Source organism: Lactuca sativa, chromosome 5, assembly GCF_002870075.4.
Source record: "Lactuca sativa cultivar Salinas chromosome 5, Lsat_Salinas_v11, whole genome shotgun sequence".
In the NCBI taxonomy this organism is placed as follows: domain Eukaryota; kingdom Viridiplantae; phylum Streptophyta; class Magnoliopsida; order Asterales; family Asteraceae; genus Lactuca; species Lactuca sativa.
Genome location: NC_056627.2, coordinates 327,680,634 through 327,701,443, shown reverse-complemented (window position 1 = coordinate 327,701,443; position 20,810 = coordinate 327,680,634).

Below are 20,810 nucleotides of genomic sequence, written 5' to 3'. Positions count from 1 at the left end.
ACTTCAGGCTCGAGTCTTGATACCGGGGCTTTAGGGGCTGTATATAAACTTAAGGGAGTGGAAAAGGTGAAAGAGGGTAAAATTGAGGGTGAAAAAGTGAAATTATTCGGAAGCCCTCACATTCTATATATAGCCCGAAGGCTCGGACCCGAAGCTATGCGAGGGTGACACGCGGTTGACAGATGGCGAGGCGAGGGTAGTTCTTCGGACCGGAGGCTCGCTGCTGGCTGGCTCGGATTGGACCAACCCTCGGTCCAATGAAAAGACGACGCGTGCGAAGGAGGCTGGTCCGAGGCGTGCGAGGGGTGTGCGAGGAGCGTGCGAGGGTGAGGTCCGGTGTGTCTCATGCGAGGCTGTCCGGTTCTTACTGGACCTCGGACTTGGTCGAATCAGGAGGTGACACGCGAGACATCGGTCCACTCAGCAGCCGACACGTGGAGGCCTCGCATGCGAGGGTAACGTGGCAGTTACTGTTCATGCGAATATTCCCGGTTTTTGGTATTTTTCTTTATTTTTTTGCCAAAACTTGTAAAATTCATAACTTTTGCATACGAACTCTGTTTTTGACGTTCTTTATATGCACGCGTAGGTAAAATTATACTCTACGACTTTCGTTTAGACTTCGTCGGCAAATTTTGAATTTATTTTTAATATTATTATTTTAAACAGACCGGGACATGAATCCGTTATAAATTCATAACTTTTTCATACGACGTCCGTTTTTGTCTGTCATTTTACCGTTGTACTACTAATGACGAGACCTTCAATTCTCGTTTAGGTTGTGTCTGCTAAAAACCACTCAATCTTTATTTCGAGTTTTTAGCTGTACACTGCTATACTGAAACTTAGAAAAATCATAACTTCCTCATACAAAGTCAGATTTTGGCGTTCTTTTTATGAAAGTTCTCGGCTTAACATAAACTATAACTTTCATTTAGATTGTGAAGGCTAGAAAGCCTTTTATTAAAAATTCAGTTTTTACACTGAACAATGTTTTGCCGGTTTTGTCGCGGATTTTCGATTGGTCATAACTTTTTCGTTATAACTCGGATTTTAGTGTTCTTTATATTTTAGGAAACCTTGTTACAATATATATCACTTGGTTCAACCCAATTGAGATTATTTAATAATTTATTTTTGAGGGTCAATTATGTAAATATACATAGTATGCCAAAATTTCTCTTTATTTATTTAAAAAGAAGTAAAAATTGACCTACACTATTACATAAGTTTGAAATAACGGTTTGTTATATTATCCCCCCATTAGAGAGAATTTTGTCCTGAAATTTACTTTACAGATAGACTAAGGAAAAAGATGTGGGTATTTTTGTTGCATTTGATCTTCCCGCTCCCATGTGAATTCAGGTCCCCGCTTTGCATTCCAGCGAACCTTCACTATCGGGATGCGGCTATGTTTGGTTTTCTTAACTTCCCTGTCTAGTATCGCTACGGGTTCTTCCACAAAATTGAGGCTCTCGTTTAACTCGATTTCCTCGAGTGGTATCACAAGAGTCTCGTCGGAAAGACACTTTTTCAAGTTAGAAACATGGAAGGTAGGATGAATGTTACTTAGTTCTTGGGGTAATCGAAGTTTCTAAGCTACAGGGCCGATTTGGGCAAGAATATCGAATGGTCCTATATACCTTGGGTTTAGTTTGTCACGCTTTCCAAAGCGTATCATGCCTTTCCAGGGTGAGACCTTTAGCAAAACTCGGTCGCCAACCTGGAATTCCAAGGGTTTTCTCCTTTTGTCTGCGTAGCTTTTCTGTCTATCTCTGGAAGCTTTAAGTCGTTCCCGAATTTGTATGATCTTTTCGGTAGTTTCTCGAATAATTTCTGGACCATTGAGAGAACTGTCAGGAGTTTGACCTCTACCTAGCTGCGTGTCACCCACTTCAGCCCATCACAGAGGGGATCTGCACTTGCGGCCATAGAGGGCTTCAAATGGAGCAGCTTTTATGCTAGTGTGATAACAGTTGTTATAAGAGAACTCAACAAGGGGTAAATGAATATCACATGCCTTTCCAAAGTCTATCACGCAAGCTCGTAACATATCTTCTAACGTTTGAATCGTCCTCTCACTTTGTCCATCAGTTTGTGGATGGTAGGTTGTACTCATGTCTAGCCTAGTTCCCAGAGAGTTTTGTAAAGACTGCCAAAAACGAGAGGTGAATCTACTATCTCAGTGTGAAATAATAGATATTGGTACACCATGTAGTCTAACAATCTCCTTGAGGTATGTTCTGGTTAGCTTTTCCATCTTGTCAGTCTCTTTGATTGGTAAGAAGTGTGCGGATTTGGTTAATCTATCGACGATTACCCAAATAGTATCATAACCACTTGATGTCTTGGGTAACTTGGTTATGAATTCCATTGTAATCCACTCCCACTTCCATTCAGGGATTTCAGGTTGTTGCAATAAGCCTGAAGGTTTCTGGTACTCTACCTTAATTTTGGCGCAAGTAAGGCACTTGCTCACAAAGGTAGCGATTTCGGCCTTCATGTTAGGCCACCAATATAGCTTCTTAAGGTCCAGATACTTCTTGTCTGAACGTGGGTGGATGGAGTATCGGGTTTTGTGTGCTTCATTCATAACCACATCTCTGTAACCACCGAACTTTGGTGTCCAGATCCGGTTCATGAAATAATAGACTCCATCATCCCTGATTTCGAAGTTCTTATCCATTCTTCTCAGAGTTTCTCCTGCTACGTTTTCGGGTTTCAAGGCTTCAAGTTGAGCTTCCTTGATCTGCGTGGATAGATGCGAATGGATTGTCATGGTCAACGACTTTACCCGGCGTCCCGAGTATTCTTTTCTACTAAGGGCGTCAGCTACTATGTTTGCTTTACCAAGGTGATAAAGAATTTCACACTCGTAATTGTTCAGTACCTCCACCCATCATCGTTGTCTCATATTCAGCTCTTTCTGATCGAAGATGTGTTGGAGACTTTTATGGTCCGTGAATATTGTGCATTCTGTGCCATATAAGTAATGTCTCCAGATCTTCAGAGCAAACACCACTGCTCCTAGTTCAAGGTCATGTGTTGTATAATTGACTTCATGTGTCTTTAGCTGTCTTGAGGCATAGGATATAACCTTTCCTCTTTGCATAAGAACACATCCAAGCCCTTGATTAGAAGCATCACAATACACTACAAAATCCTCTGTCCCTTTAGGGAGAGACGTGATTGGTGCACTACACAAGGCTCGCTTCAGCATTTGAAACGCTGTTTCTTGCTTTTCTCCCCAGCTAAAAGTTACACCCTTTTGGGTCAAAGTAGTAAGAGGCTTAGCTATTCGAGAGAAATTTTGAATGAATCTGCGATAATAGCCAACAAGACCTAAGAATTGACGGATTTCTGTAGGTGTTTTAGGTGCTGACCAGCTTTCAATTGCCTTTATTTTGGAAGGGTCGACGTGTATTCCTTCTGAACTGACCACGTGACCTAGGAAATCTACCTTCCTGATCCAAAATTCACACTTTGAAAACTTCGCACAGAGCTTCTCCGATCTAAGAGTTTGTAATATTTGACGAAGATGTTGGCCATGTTCCTCTTTGCTCTTTGAGTAGATAAGGATATCGTCAATGAAGACTATAACGAATTTGTCCAAGAATAGACGACACACTCTGTTCATTAGGTCCATGAACACTGCAGGTGCATTCGTCAATCTGAATGGCATCACTATAAACTCGTAATGACCATAACGAGTTCTGAATGCGGTTTTGGGAACGTCTTCCTCCAAAATTCGTAACTAGTGATACCCGGATCTTAAGTCTATCTTCGAGAAGTTGTTCACCCCTTGAAGTTGGTCGAACAGATCGTCAATGCGAGGTAGAGAATATCTATTCTTGATGGTAAGTTTATTCAACTCGCGGTAGTCTATACACATGCGGAATGATCCATCCTTCTTCTTTACGAACAAAACCGGTGCTCCTCAAGGTGAGAAGCTTGGTCTTATGAAACCTTTGCTTAGGAGTTCGTTAAGTTGGCTGGATAATTCTTGCATTTCAGAAGATGCAAGACGATAGGGGGATTTGGCTACAGCGGTAGCTCCAGGGATTAAGTCGATTCGGAATTCGACTTGTCGCTCGGGAGGCACCCCTGGAAGATCATCGGGAAATACACCGGGAAAGTTGCAGGCCTCAGGAATGCTTGTGATGTCTTTCACTTCTTGCTTTTTGTCTAACACATGAGCTAGGAATGCACAACACTCCTTGCGAAGGTATTTATGTGCCTTGATGCATGAAATGATCTGAAGGTTCGTTCTGGGTTTGTCGCCATAGATAGGAAGAGTTTTGTTAGTTGGTAAGTTCAAAAAATAGCTCTTTCATAGCATAGGATGTCGGCATGGTTAGGGCACAACCAATCCATACCTATTATGATGTCAAAACATTTGATAGAGACCGGCATAAGGTCTATTGGGAAAGACAAGTCATTTAAGGTAAGGGTACATCCTATGTATATATCATTGGTGGATTCGGATTTCCCGTTAGCCATTTCTACTGTGAATGTTTTATTTAGTGGTTGGGAGTTCTGATTTAGTAGATGTTTAAAGTTATGGCTCACGAAGCTCCTCTCGGCACCACAATCAAAAAGAATGCATGCATAAGTATTGTTGAGAAGGAACGTACCCGTAACCATAGCAGGGTCTGCCACCGCTTCTTCGTGACCTAGTGCTAGAATTCTCCCAACCCCACCGGCATTTCCAGCTTTTGGACAATCTTTCTTGAAATACCCCACATCACCGCATTGGTAGCATGCTCGACTTACTCCAGCGGCAGGTACTTGGTTAAGGGGTTGAGGTGGTGTTCTACAGAATCGGGCAGTATGCCCTTTCCTGTTGCAGTTACGGCACTGCATTTCAGGGCAATTTCCAGTGTGGTGAAAATTGCACTTGTTGCATTTAGGGAGGCTACCGGCATAAGGCTTAGTTGGTGCTGAGTAGTTAGGGGCAACAACAGGTGCAATAGTAGGTATGGTAGCAGGCACAGTAGTAGCATGGACTGCCACTATTTGTTGCTTCTTCGAAGGTTCTAGAGGAGATTTTCCCTTCCTTTTGTTCCAACCCTTCTTCTTGCTGTTGTTGTTGTTCTCCCTAGGTTGTTCTGGGGTAGTAACCACAGAGTTTTGACGGTTTCCGTGGTCAATAAGTGACTGTGCCATTTCCTTGGCACTGTCAAAAGTGACAGGTTTAGATGAAATGACACTTGCTTGTATCTGGGGCGACAATCTTCAAATATACCTTACAATCTTTTTGCTCTCTGGAGCAATCATCTCCGGACACAGAATCGCCAAGTCACAGAACCGATTTGTGTAAGTTGTTATGTCTACACCGGCCATGGTAAGACCCCAGATTTCTTGTTCCAGATTCTGAATTTCCCCTCGCGGGCAGTATTCCAGCATCAACATGGTTTTTAGGTTCTCCCAGCTTATAGTATTAGCCACTATCAAAGTTAGTGACTTAACATGGCCATTCCACCATGTTAGGGCCCTATCTAAGAAAGTAAAGGCAAAAAATTTAACTTTGCTACCCTCTGGACAGGAGCAAATTTCAAAGACTTCTTCTATCTTCTCAATCCACTGCCTTAAAACCATCACTCCCCCCGTTCCATTAAAGGTCCTGGGTTTGGCATTCGAGAAGTCTTTATAAGTGCACTCTCTCGAGTGCTCATGACCCTCGGCAAGGTTAAAAGTGTTGGAATAGTGTCAACGTGGACCAGCTCCCGACCCACTAGCACCAGGAGTATTGATATGAGATAAGGCAGCCGCTACAGCTGCCGTGACTGCCGCTTGGAACATGGCAGCATCGAATTGAGGGGGTGGTGGTGGAGGTGGCGTCGGTGCTTCCGTTTCATTGTTACGTCTTGGATTCCTACGAGGAGGCATCTTTTTTTATAAAAGTCAAAAGATAAAAAGATAGTGAGATATCAAGAATGAATATGAATTTCATATCTCTGAACTTAAACACTTAATTCAACAAGAATCTTGTAAAGAATTGAAAATGGATGTCCATTGCAAGTACAACTTGAAACTGGATAGATTAAAATGAAGTGGTTATTTTTCAAAGAGTATGAAAGTATATGTCGATTGTGTTGGTATATTAAGTATATGTAACTTGGATACTTAACCCTAAGGTAGGTCTTTAATAAACCACAATATTGCAAAAGTATCGACATCAAACCGGCCTACCAAAAATAAAAATTTTTGCGGTCGTATTTGAAAAGTATGAAAAATAACACTGGAACATATCCAAAATCCCAAAACTTTGGAATGGAATGTTTATGTAAATTGTAATAACTCTTGTTGAAGTAAAGTGCTTATTATTTTATTGATACTTGATTTATACATATACTGAAAGTAGTCTATACATTCAGTAATTTAAACTAGAAAGTAGTGTAACACTACTTGCGGCGGTTGCTACGACGGTTACTGGGTTCCGCTTTGTCTTGCGATTTCCAGCGCCTTTCTTGGGTAGCTTGATGCTCCCTCAGTCCTCTGATCTCTGATTCAACAGCATTAAGTTCCCTTTAAAGGGCTTCAGTATGGTGTTGGGTATCATCTTGCATCTCGTCAAGACGAAGGATATCGGCAGCGTTAGCCTGTGCAGCCGCATTTACTTCTAGGATGCGATTGATTGACATCCATGATTGATCGAATTGTCGGGAAATTCGGTTCACTATAATTGGAAGAGCTCTGTCGGTTGTTCCTCCTTCTGAGACGTTATAAAAACCCCGTGCCATTCTGTAGGGAGGGCGTTGGCCGTCTTGTCGACTCCAATGGTTTATCTATTGGCCCCACTCGGGTATGGGTATTGCTTCCTCTTGTCTCGGTGGACGTATCCCCGGGTTGCAGACTTGTGGCTCTGTATCTGTACCGCTTGATTCGCTGTCCTCAAATGGTTCTTCATCTGAGTCTTCTTCTGGATCCTCCTCTGGATCTTCCTCCGGATCTTCCACTATCCATCCTTGATTCCCATGATTTAGAAAATAAGGGTCCCCTGGTAGATGATGTTCTGCCATTGTGTCTGTACGAGAATAAGGTTATGAGAAATGCCTGAAAAGAAAACTAAAGCATATCGATGTTTATAATATTCTTATAGTATTTTATGTTTTGTTCTTAGAGTTTCATCAGTAGTTGGTAAGTTTTAGACATGTCACAACACTACTATCACTCCCAGACACATGTTGGTCATGTATGAAATCAATATAGTTGATCAGACTATATTAATTATAGATATGATTACACAACGGCCCGGGTTTAACTGTAATGTTCAACATCCAAATACTTTTAAGTTCTTATGACTATGTACTTGTAGGTATGAGGGTTAGTATACTTCTTGTAAGAATACTTAGAATTCTTAAAAGTATACTTGTAGTCAGAGCTCTCAGCCCCAATGTATTTATAGTTTGTATATCTTTTACGGATTGAGATACTGAGTTCACTATAAACAATGCTCTGATACCAATCTGTCACACCCCCAAACTAGACGGCAGAAACGTCCGGGGGTGGAGGATTTCATTTGTAGTATCACAAAACATGTATCATAGTAATCAAAGCACAAACAACCATTGTATTTAAAAGTATAATATTTACATGTGTTCAATAATTGTATATTGAAACCAAAATACTTATACAAAAGAAGAAGATAAGACTCCTAATGGCTCAATCTTCTCAAAAAGCTCGGGGAGTACCTGTTATTATTTCCATGATAATACAAGTAATTTGAAAAGAGAGTATCAACAATAAGTTGAGTGAGTACATAAGTCTTTATGTTTAAATGGGTGTCTTTGTATTTTGAATATGAAAACACTTCTAGAAAATCCCATATTTTCTGTGGTATGTGAAAAGTAGTTTTATTCCCATAAAACCGTCCCATTTGTAAACCAATGTATTTGTAAAACTTGTATTTGAGAGTGTGCCTGGCTTCACCAACTCTTCTTGAAAACTATAGTATACCATTGTACTTTGCATTTTGTAAACTGGTACTTTGAAGATATACTTACGTTTAGTTGTTTATACACTAACATGTTGTTAATATCTTTTTAATGAGTTATTATAACCATACTAAGACATGAACGCCTGAAACAAACGCCTGATGAGCGCTTAAACTGTTGATAACAATTGCCACTCATTGGCATGTATGCCTGACTGTAGCTAGCAGCCTGAGTGTGGGGTTGTCAATCCCGATATAGATATACACATAACTTGTTTCGATCCCCGGACTGGAGATTCTGGTTATAATGTCAGGGCTTTACTTTGGTTGTCTAAAATGAATTAAACAACCTGAATTGAGTGTCTCATAAAAAGCATATAAACGTTACATGTATATTAGTTATGAAAATCCAATCATTCTGAAATAAATGATTGACAGTATGTTCTTCACTTAGTATCCGAACATGTATTTGATAAGTGTAAACCCTTGATTTGTTTTGAATTAAAACCCTTGTTGCATGTAAAACAGTGTATTCATATGAATTATTGCTCTATGTATCATAAATTATACCTATTATAATTTATATGTACTCTATGAATTGGTAAATAACTATTTTTGCATGTAATCCTTTTCTCAACATGTTACAAAGGGTGATTAAACTGATGAAATAACTTTGATTGTTATATACATATACAAATTTTATATATAAGTAAAATTTGAACGACCATCGGACAAATAACTGGTACTATAAGTCCACATCCAAACAAGGAAAAGGACGTAGAATGAATTATTAGTCCTAAGCCTTTTAAATCTTATTTATATTAAATTATATATACAAATATGTATATTTGGGAAAAATATAAATTTATAAAAGAGTTCAATATTTGAAGTATTTTTGATGCTTTAAAATCATTTTATCGTGATTTGAAATCATTTATTTATAACACAAAGTTGTTGTGTTATACTTGTATTTCCCCCCTTAAAACAGTAGAGATTATGAAAATACGGGGGTATGACCTCACTTGATAGGTGGTAATTCGGACAGAGTTTCGTTTCACGAAAAGGAGTTTATTTGTCGAGAAACCGGCTCAAATCGAGCAGAGTTTTGACAGGAGAGAGGATGAATTCTCGAGAATTTCGGGGCTTCACGGCTTACTTCGGGCTCGAGTCTTGATACCGGGGCTTTAGAGGCTGTATATGAACTTAAGGGAGTGGAAAAGGTGAAAGATGGTAAAGTTTAGGGTGAAAAAGTAAAATTATTTGGAAGCCCTCGCATGCTATATATAGCCCGAAGGCTCGGACCCGAAGCTATACGAGGGTGACACGCGGTTGACAGATGGCGAGGCGAGCGTAGTTCTTCGGACCGGAGGCTCGCTGCTGGCTGGCTCGGATTGGACCAACCCTCGGTCCAATGAAAAGACGACGCGTGCGAAGGAGGCTAGTCCGAGGCGTGCGAGGGGTGTGCGAGGAGCGTGCGAGGGTGAGGTCCGGTGTGTCTCATGCGAGGCTGTCCGGTTCTTACTGGACCTCGGACTTGGTCGAATCAGGAGGTGACACGCGAGACATCGGTCCACTCAGCAGCCGACACGTGGAGGCCTCGCATGCGAGGGTAACGTGGCAGTTACTGTTCATGCGAATATTCCCAGTTTTTGGTATTTTTCTTTATTTTTTTGCCAAAACTTGTAAAATTCATAACTTTTGCATACGAACTCTGTTTTTGACGTTCTTTATATGCACGCGTAGGTAAAATTATACTCTACGACTTTCGTTTAGACTTCGTCGGCAAAATTTTGAATTTATTTTTAATATTATTATTTTAAACAGACCGGGACATGAATCCGTTATAAATTAATAACTTTTTCATACGACGTCCGTTTTTGTCTGTCATTTTACCGTTGTACTACTAATGACGAGACCTTCAATTCTCGTTTAGGTTGTGTCGGCTAAAAACCACTCAATCTTTATTTCGAGTTTTTAGCTGTACACTGCTATACTGAAACTTAGAAAAATCATAAGTTCCTCATACGAAGTCAGATTTTGGTGTTCTTTTTATGAAAGTTCTCGGTTTAATAAAAACTATAACTTTCATTTAGATTGTTAAGGCTAGAAAGCCTTTTATTAAAAAATTAGTTTTTACACTGAATAGTGTTTTGCCGATTTTGTCGCGGATTTTCGATTGGTCATAACTTCTTCGTTATAACTCGGATTTTAGTGTTCTTTATATTTTTGGAAACCTTGTTACAATCTCTATCACTTGGTTCAACCCAATTGAGATTATTTAATAATTTATTTTTGAGGGTCAATTATGTAAATATACATAGTATGCCAAAAATTCTCTTTATTTATTTAAAAAGAAGTACAAATTGACCTACACTATTACATGAGTTTGAAATAACGGTTTGTTACAATAGAGAAGCCTGGATCCAAACATTAGGGTTTGTATGAGCACATAGGATGTTCTTATAGCTACAACCCATCAATCTTCACGTCATCAAATGAACTCTTCCATATATATATATATATATATATATATATATATATATATATATATATATATATATATATATATATATATATATATATAGTGGTAGTGGTTCATGTGAGACCACCTATATTACATGAGACATGGGCACCAAATACGAGCCTTTGATCAAAACTAATCTTCTGGCACATAAGAAAACATGATTAACACTAATTAATCTAAAATGTTAGTTAATTAGGGGTAGATTAGTCAATAGGTAAAATTTTAGACCATCATATCTGACAAATAATGTTAGTATTATGTACACGTCATCATATAACCCAACTACTTCGATTCTTTCTACAAATTCACACTAATCGATCAAAATTCCTTAATCTTCGATTCTCGCTAATCACTTGTATCTTCTTCGATTTGAATGATTGAGGTTTATGTTCCTCTATCAACATCAACAATTCATTTCAAGATTTTTATCACTTCTAGCTCTATGGTTATCGTTTGATTGGTTTTGAGCATTGTAAAACCCCTAAGTGTACTTTCAACCCTAGAAAACCTTGGATCTATGTTTGTCTAAAATACATGCAAAATATGATTTCCAAGGTTCATAATCCTATCTAGCATACATGGGGAACTTTTAATTTAAAAGATGGCTATAATTACATACCTTGTAGTTGATTTGATTCCTTGAAAAACCTTGAGAGCCTAGCACCCCAAGTGTGATGCCTCAAATGCTTCACACAACACCAAATGATTTGGAATAACTTTGAGAATGTATAACACTTGTATAAATCGGCCTAGCCCTCTTGCAACCACTTGTGTAGCCGATTTTGGTAGATGACATGTTATTTATATAGTGTGTCACATTTTGGGTTACACCATGTAAACCCTAATGTGACATGACTCTTCATTTCCATGACCCATGGATTTGTAACTTCTATGGAGCATCCATCTAGCATCTTATGGGTTTTACCCAACTTGATAATCCATGGAGCCTTTTATCCCACTATATAAGTTATGGATGATTTACATAATCAACCCATATATTTAATTAATTATCTTTTGATCACTTAATTAATTCCAAATTAATATTTGATCAATACTAATTAAATAATACTATTAATATATTAGAACTTATAATATATTAATAAACCACAAGAGTTATTTCTCTCATTTAGTTTATCCAAATGCATGATTCCATACAACCCAAATGGACCATGCCAGGTCGGTTCAAGTACATATCAGATATAGTTATGGACTTAGACACCTTATCCAACTGTCTCCCACTTAGATAAGTCTAATAACTATAACTACAAGCATGATTTCAGGAACCAACCAGAAATCGTAGCTCTTTTCATGGTCTCTCGGAACTGAGAAGATGATGATGTGCCATTTAAGATAAGTGATCATATAATCCTCTATTCTAGATATCAGCAGGACAAATACATGGAACAATGTCTTACTTATTGTCCAGCAGTTTGTTTCCCGAATTCCGATTTTTTTGACATAGAATTTAACTGAACACATCAATTTAGTTCTGACCGGGCCCGATACATAGGTCAAAACAAAATCATCGAGGGGCCTAGGTATCGCTTCTAATCCAAGAAGGAACAGATAAACTTCGACTCATATGCTTGTTCTACTACTTATTAAATTGCACACAAAGGTATGTTTTATAACATCGACTTACCAATGTGGTTTCGTACGATGAATGCGTAACCAACTCATAGGCAACAGGACATATCTCTAGGTTTGAAGACATATATGATATTACCGTCTCGCGATCAGTCGAGATAAATTCCATGAAGTGATACCAGCGAGCGTGGGTTGAATCCAATACTCAGAACTTATGAGCACTCATGAGTGTTGAGGCCATGTCCAACATCTTAGACCTCTACAACCAACTCATGACAATCTTAATTCATATCTACTTCCGACATATGACCGACTGTGGATAATTTGAATAATATGTAAAACACAACATAAATATTCTAGAAGTCAAAACATGCAAAATAAATAATAGTAAACGATTGACAAAAGATCGCAACACTTTAGTCATAAATAAACACAACTTTTATTCATCATCAAATGTCAATTACACTTTACAAATTTCAAAATTATCTAACTAGTAAAACTAATATCATCCTTCAACCCTATGCTCCTTGCATGCTGGAGATGCTTAACCCTGCCCAGTCCCTTCGTTAGGGGATCTGTCGGGTTCTCATCAGATGATACCCTCTTTGCCACGAGGAGTCCTTCTTCTATTCGATGTTTGATGAAATGGTATTTTCTTTCAATGTGTCTAGATCTCCGGTGATCCTTTGGTTACTTTGATAAGGCAAAAACACTTTCACTATCGCATAAGATTTCCATAGGCTCCTTAATAGCTGGTACAACTCCAAGATCTCCAATGAAGTTCTTCAGCCATATTGCCTCCTTTGCTGCCTTGCTTGCTGCTATATACTCTTATTCGCAAGTTGAATCAACCACTGTCTCATACTTGGAACTTTTACAAGTAATTGCTCCTCCGTTTAAGGTAAAGACCAAGCCTGACTGAGAGCGGAAATTATCCCTATCAGTCTGGAAGCTAGCATCACTATACCCTATAACTCTCAAGTCATCACTCCTACCGAGGGTAAGGACCCGGTCCTTAGTCCTTCGCAAGTACTTAAGGATATTCTTTACCGTAGTCCAGTGAGCCTTACCAGGGTTCCCCTGATATCTGCTGACCATACTCAATGCAAAGGCCACATCAGGATGAGTACAAGTCATAACATACATGATCGAGCCTACTGCAGAAGCATAAGGTACTCGACTCATTTCTGCTTTCTGTACATCGGTACTCGGGCTCTGAGTCTTACTCAATCTGACATTACTTTGGATGGGTAACTCGCCTTTCTTGGAATCTTGCATGCTGAACCTCTTCAGCACCTTATCCAAGTATGTACTTTGACTAAGTCCAATTAGTTTTTTTCTCTGGTCTCTCAAGATCCTTATGCCTAGGATATAGGCATCTTATCCAAGGTCCTTCATAGCAAAACACTTCCCAAGCCAAGACTTAACTTCCTGTAGAGTTGGGATGTCATTTCCTATGATTAGTATGTCATCCACATACAGCACCAAAAAGATGACTACACTCCCAATAGCCTTGACATATACACACGATTCATCTTCACTCCTCGAAAAGCCAAACTCATTGACTTTCTTATCAAAGCAATGATTCCATCTGCGAGGTGCTTGTTTCAATCCATAGATGGATTTCTCAAGCTTACACACTCTATTAGGGTACTTTGTGCTAAGAAAACCCTCTGGCTGATTTATGTAAACATCCTCAGCCAACTTTCCATTAAGGAAAGCGGGTTTGACATCCATTTTCCATGTTTCATAGTCATGAAATGCAGCAATGGCTAACAAGACCCTAATAGACTTAATCTTGGCTACTGGTGAAAAGGTCTCATCATAATCAACTCCCGGAGTTTGAGAAAAACCCTTTGCAACCAGTCGTGCCTTATACATGTGTACATTACCATCCATGTCAGTCTTCTTCTTGAATATCCATTTGCACCCAACTGTCTTTTGACCTGGTACATTGTCAACCATGTCCCAAACCTGGTTGTCATACATGGACTGTATCTCACTGTCTATTGCCTCTTTCCAGTTAACAGACTCGGGGCCTGTCATGGCTTCCGCATAGCTGTTAGGTTCATCCACACTCACCAGTGTCTCATCACTGATAAGTATCACACCTTCCATAGTAATATGGAAACCATATTAATGCTCAGGTGCTTTCCTAACCCTTCTGGAATGCCTCAGAGGTAAATTTGGAGGTACAATTGGATCAATAGGAGTTTCCTCCTCAAGTTGATTACTAGGGTTTGAGGTTCCTTCACCACTTGACTCTTGAATTTCTTCAAGGTCAATTTGCCTCCCACTGTTTCCTTGGCTTATGAACTCGCTTTCTCGAAAGACAGCCCTCCTTGCTACAAATACCACATTCTCACTAGGTCTGTAGAAGATGTAACCAAAGGATTTCTGTGGGTAGCCAATGAAAATACACCTCTCACTTTGGGGTTCAAGTTTATCGTGAGTCTCGCGTCTCACGAAAGGTTCGCAACCCCAAATCTTGATGTGGGGTAGATTAGGAACTTTTCCAGTACACACCTTGTGAGGTGTTTTGGCAACCTTCTTTGTAGGGACCAAATTAAGGATATGGGCGGCAGTCTCTAAGGCATACCCCCAAAATGAGATTGGTAGCAAAGCTCGGCTCATCATGGAACGAACCATGTCCAATAGGGTTCGATTACGCCTCTTAGCCACACCATTTAACTGTGGTGTCCTGGGAGGTGTCAATTGTGAGACAACCCCACATTCCTTAAGATAGTCGAGGAACTCTGTATTAAGATACTCACCACCACGATCGGATCAAAGCATCTTAATGTTCCTGCCCAATTGATTCTCTACTTCCTGTTTAAACTCTTTAAACCTTTCGAAAGTCTTTGACTTATGCTTGATTAAGTAGACATATCCATATCTACTATAATCATTTGTAAAAGTCACATAATAATGATTAGCATCCATTGTAGCAGTTTTGAAGGGTCCACACACATCCGTGTGTACTAGATCCAACAAACCTACACTCCTAGCACAAGAACCTGTGAAGGGTGACTTTGTCATTTTTCCAAGTAAGCATGATTCATAACAATCATCCGAATTTAGATCAAATGATTCCAAAACTCCATCCTTTTGGAGTTGGCCTATGCGTTTCTTGCTTACATGTCCAAGACGACAATGCCATAATGATGCTTTATCCAAGTTATTATCATTAGTAGAATCAATACACAGCACATTATTTCCTAAGTTATCTACAACAGACACAGCTTCATACACACCATCATAAGGTAATGCTTTATAATAAAACACATTATTATAGAAAGCATTTATTCCATCAACTTCATTATCAAAAGAAAAGGTAAACCCTTTTTTATACAAAGCATGAAAGGAAATAATATTTCTTCCCATTTCAGGCGAATAATAACATTTATTCAAATCTAAAGTAAAACCACTACTTAGCAACAAAGTATAAACTCCAATCTTGGTGATAGGTGAAGCTTTCCTATTCCCCATGATCAAGTTTATCTTTCCATGCTCCACATTCTCACTTCTTCTTAGTCCCTACAAGTTAGAATAGATATGAATACCACAGTCGGTATCAAGGACCCAAGAGTTAGAATAGGGTGAGTTATTAGATAATATAGTGTAAATACTTGCATGGTTGGGTTTTACTTTCCCATCCTTCAAATCTTGCTGGTACTTTGGGCAATTTCGCTTCCAGTGCGCCTTTTCATAACAATAGAAGCATTCAGCCTCCTTGGGATCAGAAGAAGGAGTAACGAATCCTTTCTTGGTTCCACTCGTAGAGGAGCCATCAAGTGTCTTACCCTTGGTAACCTTCGAAGGGCTCTTCATCGTCTTCTCTCTACCTTTCCTGATTGCCAGGACAGGTGTGGAGTTTGGAGTAAGAGTAGGATTGGTAACAACCGACTTACCCTTTAGACCATTTTCGGCGGTCTTCAAGAGTCCTTGAAGTTTGCTGAGGGTGACTTTTTCCTTGTTCATGTGATATGTCATGCGGAATTGATCATAACACGATGGTAAGGAGTTCAAAATGATATCTATTGCTAACTCCTCGGGGAAGTTCACATTCAGCTTCATTAAACGGTCCACATACCTTTTCATTTTCTGCATGTGGCTCGTGATGGGTTCACCATCCTTCATTCGGGTTCTTATCATGGAGGAGATGATATCGTATCGCTCTTGACGAGCACTTTGATGGTAGCGGTCCATCAAGTCCTGGTGTATCTCAAAAGGATAGTAGTCCTCATAATACTTTTGGAGCTCGGCTATCATGGTGGCCATCATGATGCATGCCACTTTGGTAGCATCTCTTTCATGTACCTCATATTCAACAAGCGCTTCAGGAGTAGCAGTTTGCTCGGGTACCTTAAGCTCCTTGTTGAGAACGTATTCTTTGTTCTCACACCGAGTGACCATCTTGATGTTTCTGATCCAATCTGTAAAGTTGGATCTATCAAAGATGACTCTCCCGCAGAGGTTCACGAGAGAGAAGGAGCCGGTAGGGTTTAAGCCAAAAGTAGTATTGTTGGAAGACATCTGAAAAAGAAGAAAACAAGTTTAGTTTAGATATAGAGATAGTCCTTAATAAAACACCAAAATGTAATATTAAGGCTATGATCCAATCACAATATATTATAGATTAGAAGAGGGATGCCGTAATCCGAGCCATAACATATTTGAAAGGTAGGTGAATGACGATTCACCAATTTCCACCGTGAAAATGAAATATGGTTATTAGGTTTTATTTGGTTTTAGCAACTCCTAGATTCTTTGAGATTCACTGAAGTTTTCAATGACATGTTTCAATATCGAGTGTTCCCTTCATGTTTTGTGACTGGGATACCGAGGATCACACAACAAGGTGTGAAGTAACCATGCAAATTACTTGGTACCCTTAATGTTTTTCACTTAATCGTTGTGCCGGTAAACCACACGCGCCCCTTCCGACCTCATGAAAAACCTTAAGTCACCCTTTGCCTACCTTGTTAAGTCCTATTTAGTGTGCTGGTAAACCACACACGCTCCACCAACAACTTAAACAAGGTGCAAAGTGTAATTTCATGGATTAACACCTTATTCACATTTTCCTAAAGTAACTAAGATTGGGAATTTATAAAAAACATTTAGTTACTTTATAATAATCATTATACTTTTAATGAGATTTTTAAGTCATTATCCTACCCGTTCGGCTAATGACTCTCCACCAGTCAAGGAAGCGATGTGTGAGAGTGAACACCCATTAAGCTGCCATTATATAGGCAACAACCTTATACCCCCCCCCCCCCTTATAGACTGACTTCGTGAATGAGGCCTACTTGCGGTAAAATGACTTGATCTTATATATATATATATATATATATATATATATATATATATATATATATATATTATTAAACTTATAATATTATAAAGTATAAGGGTTGAATTTTAACTTTTAAAATTGTAAGGATTGGAACTAAAGTTTACTAGGTGACTTTACATGTTCCAAAACTTGAGGGCAAGTTTTGTAACTTTACAAAAACCTTTCAATTCATAACTTATGAGTTATTAAAATGAAGACTCTTCATTTTCTATAACTTATGTGTTCGTTTAATGGAATTAATACAAAGTGACTTTTGGTTATCCATAACTTGAGGACAAGTTATGGACTCCATTAAAACACATAAAGATCATGAATTAATCATTAAACAAGTAATTCCTATGATCTATTAAGAACTCATAAGAACATGAATATTCATATCAAAATTTCAAGAACATATGAACACATATAATCATGTAATTTTGATATTAGCCATTCTAATGGATTACAACAACCATTACACCATCTAAAATAAGTTTTATAACACCAAAACAGTTTAGGGTAATGTTTCTAGTCCACTTCCAGCATCACAAATCGAATTTCTGCATTCTGCATGGCCAACTGGTCGAGTGCACGAACTGACTCGACGAGTTGGTTGCATTTTCACTTGGACTCATCGAGTCCTCCCCAAGGACTCGTCTAGTCTCCTGTGCAGACTACAAAAAAAAAACGATTTTCAACACTATTTTGCGTCAATTATTCACTAAGAAGCCTAGGCTCTGATACCATTGATTGGTTTTGAGCATTCTAACACCCTTAAGTGTACATGAAACCCTAGAAAACCTTAGATCTATGTTTTTTTTAAATACATGCAAAATAAGATTTCCAAGGTTCATAATCCTATCTAGCATACATGGGGAACTTTTAATCTAAAAGATGGCTAGAATTACATACCTTGTAGTTGATTTGATTCCTTTAAAAACCTTGAGAGCCTAGCACCCTAAGTGTGATGCCTCAAATGCTTCACACAACACCAAATGCTTTGGAATAACTTTGAGAATGTATAACACTTGTATAAATCGGCCTAGCCCTCTTGCAACCACTTGTGTAGCCGATTTTGGTAGATGACATGTTGTTTATAAAGTGTGTCACATCTAGCCCTCTTACACCATGTAAACCCTAATGTGACACGACTCTTCATTTCCATGACCCACGGGTTTGTAACTCCCATGGAGCATCTTATGGGTTTACCCAATTTGATAATCCATGGAGCCTTTTAGCCAACTATATAAGTTATGGATGATTTACATAATCAACCCATATATTTAATTAGTTATCTTTTGATCATTTAATTAATTCCAAATTAATCTTTGATCGATACTAATTAAATAATACTATTAATATATTAGAACTTATAATATATTAATAAACCACAAGTATTATTTATCTCATTTAGTTTATCCAAAATGCATGATGTGATGCAACCAAAATGGACCATGCCGGGTCGGGTCAAGTACATACCATATATAGTTATGGACTTAGACACCTTGTCCAACATCATTTTCCTCTAAGGTAGAGGTTGAAGTGTTCAATCGATTTCTGCTAATCTTCATCTTCAATAATTGCTAACGGTCTTTAAAGTTGTGTTTTTTACTCTACATCATGTTTTCATCAATTGATCAAGTTTTGAGTTTTCTTCCTTGAGTTTTCATCGCTTTCATTGTTACTTGCATATAACATGTTCAATTATTAACCTAGTACCATGAACTGATTGAATCATTAATCTATTAGCAATTTTTTCAACTCATAAATGTATGATTCGTGATTTCAACAATCAAACATCATATTGATTGATTGAAATCAATTATTTTAAGCAAATTCTTTTAAAGTATACATGCATTCTACCTATTTGATGAAAGTCCGGAATGAATAAAGATTTTGATGCATCACCCTTCCTTCCTACAAATAAAGTTCTCTTTAAGAATGAGCATACTTCTAAATATGAGTTAGAATTTGAGTAAAATAATTTAGCATTGACAAATCTTATTAAAATTTACCTTAGTTTTGTTAAAATATATCATCTATTTCAAGGGATGATTTTGAAATTTCATTCAAGGAATATGCTTCTCAACAATCTCTTAAACTATACATGCATTCTATCTATTTGATGAAAGTCCTTAATGAATAAAGAGTTTGATGTATCACTCCTTCTTCCCATTACTAAATTCATCTTTTAGAATAAGAGTATTCTTCCAAAATATTTGTTACAATTTGTGTAAAATAATGTAATATTACTACTCTTATTAAAGTGACCATAGTTTTGTTAAAGCATGTTTTTTTTTCAGCTATAGAATGTTGGAGATGTCTTTTTAGCATTGTTTTTGTTGAATATTCTATTTTCAAGTTGTAGGAATAGATTGAACTACATAAAAGATTGGTTGCTCTTAAATATTTTTTTTAGAATATCATTGTTAGCATAGTTCACTACTAGAAAAAAGGCCTTTTACGACGCTCATTGCGCGTCGTAAAACGCTCAGACGACGCGCAAATGTGTGTCAAGGAAGGCCCTGACATAAAGAGAGATGACGCGCTTTTGCGTGTCGTCTATAGACGACGCGCATTTACGACGCGCATTTATGACGCACATTTACGACGCGCGGTTATGACACGCAATGCGTATAAAGGAAGGCCCTGTCATAAAGGAAGACGACACGCATTTGCGTGTCGTAACCTTACGACGCGCGTGTTTATGACACGCAATGCGTATCAAGGAAGCCCCTGTCAAGAAAGGCCATGTCATAAATAAAGATGACACACATTTTTGCGTATCATAATTTTAAATGTTTAAAAAAAATACTCTTTATAGATTTACTAATTTTTCATATTAAATAATACATTAGAAATCTCATAATAATAAATAAAATACCATAAATAACAAATATAATTCATTTCACTAATATGTCAAATACAAATAATTATTCCAATAGTGAGTAAATGTTATAAAAAAATGAACTCATTTATATACAATTGCATTAATTATCTAGCTTACTATGTGCCAACAAACTTCTATCTTTTTCCTTCTCTGCATAAACTTCATTAGCAACATCCTAAAGAACCTCTATCTTTTTCATCAGCAACATCCTCAAAAACTTCTATCTTTTTCCTTCTCTGCATAAACTTCTATCTCACACTCAATGTAGTTTTAAACATCAGGTTTAAAAAATCAACTTTAAGGTTGCCTTGTTAAAGAGAATGACTAGAATAGATTTCCCTTTTTCACAAGGCATGTGCTTGCTTGCACATATATATGGAATCATTCTAACAAAAAAAAAATTGTTCATGTCAACTACTCCAAGGACTATTACGTAATTTAACATGAAGAATTTTGTCCAGATGAAAGGATTGACTTTAAACTTTATAAAAATCATTTAAATGAACTTACCTGACCATGAAGCGTGTTGATC